A 1973-nucleotide genomic window follows, 5' to 3' on the forward strand; every position below is an offset into this window, starting at 1 on the left:
TCAGAATGCTTCAAAGACAGAACACAAACACATGGTTGTGAGCACACTGTGGGGCACAACTCTTCATTTGCTGGTTACTGTTACTTGAAAAGTTGGCCTACCATTCTTGTAAGGGCACTGTATCCCACATAGCCTTATTTGTCAAGCACAGTGTCAATCCCAATTTCATGCACATACTTTTCTTCCATTTGAAATTATTTACATTAAAAAAAAATCATCTAACTTAAATTCCCATTTCATAATTCTGCGTTTCTGTTCTGCTCCTACTCTATATACTCTGACACAATCTACCACAGATGGCAGGATTCTGAAATTTTGCATTAAACACTTTAGGCAGATCATTTGTGAAACACAGTCATTGCCCAGATTTTATTCCAACTTTCTTCCTTTTTACATACATATGCATAACAACAGCACAGTCATGAATAGGCGGCAATCTGCAAGTGCACCAATGCTGACCTAAGTACTTCACTACAGGAACATAACGTCCTGTCAGCTTTTGTCCAGGTACTTAACAGATAAGCAAGGTAAAACCTGTCCTAAATCTGCCCAAAAGGCTAACTCATAATTCACCTCTGTCCACATCTGTAACAAAAAGAGGACTGTATGCAAAAACAGAGTTGTTACAGACTGCATATGTTTATGATATGTTAGAGAGTCAAAAAGGCCCTGCATCAATAAAAAGACAAGCCTGTTCACCGTCAGTGTTAAGTTTTGGCTTTGTATTATAAGGCATAGCTTAGAAATAATTGGATTTAAATTTAAACAACAACTGTCAGCTGATGGAATGATAAAGAACCATACTTTATCTGATGTATATGTCTCATTTTAGAAACATAGGCTGATGTAATTTGACAGCAATAGTCACTCCTGCCCATCTTCCCTCAACTGTGTATTGTCACTACTTCTTAACAGACTAGCGTCAGCACTCATTTGACCGTCTACTGAACTGTTAAACTGGTAGATATTAAAGCAGTTTAAATTCATTTTTCTGCAGATTTAGTACACAAACAGATCCATGCAAGTACCAGTAAGAAGAGAATCAGGGCCAGGAAAAACATGTAGTCATGAAACTGTCTGCCTTTGAATCTCAGCATCATACTCTTACATCCACCACTAGTAAATAGCAAGATAGAAAACCAAGCCCTTAATTTGCCTAGAAGGACTGTACTTAATGATCTTTGTCATGGTTTAGACCAAGCTGGGAGCTGAACACCATGTGGCTGCTCACTCCTCCCCAGTGGGGCAGGCAGGAGAGCAGGGAGAAAAAGGCAAGACTGCATGGGTTGAGATAAGGAGAATTTAACAGAGCAGTGTAAGAGGGGAAGAAACAACGACAGTAATGAAACTATAAATACAGTGAATTATACAGAATGAACTTGACCACTCTAAGGCTGCACTGACCCCAGGGCCCCAGAGCAGACCCCGGGCCCTGCCCAGCTCACCAGCGGTCAGTGTGGTATCAAACACCCCACTGGCTGCTTCAGCTGGCTGGCTGGCTGCAGCCCCACCCAGCTCCGGGTGAAAACTAACCCCACACCAGTCCAACTCAGGAGTCTTCAGGCCCAGCACAGTGAATGCTCAAAGGTAATACCCCAATGCCAGAAATAAAAATAGTGAAACTTTTTGCTGTCTTTCATAACTGGAAAGCAAAAAAAGAAGACTGATTTGTACAAGTCCATGGCAGGACACCTGCAGACTGGGAGGTGAGAGGCCACGCTGTTTCAGTAAGGGACATGGAATTCCTGCCCACTCCCACCTTTCTGATACCAGCGTACTTCAAAACGTTTGGCATACACAGCGACTAACAGGGATAGGGGGAAAGTTACACATGCTCAGCGTCCCCAGATCTTGACAGTTCTACTACTTATATTGTAATTATAGTAACTTTAAGCATATAAGGGAGGACTGATATGTTTTCACTACACTCTTGTCAATCCTATCACTTCATGAGCATTTTAGAATCCACTGGC

This window comes from Merops nubicus, unplaced genomic scaffold (genome assembly GCF_000691845.1).
Source record: "Merops nubicus isolate BGI_N331 unplaced genomic scaffold, ASM69184v1 scaffold6798, whole genome shotgun sequence".
Classification (NCBI taxonomy): Eukaryota; Metazoa; Chordata; class Aves; order Coraciiformes; family Meropidae; genus Merops; species Merops nubicus.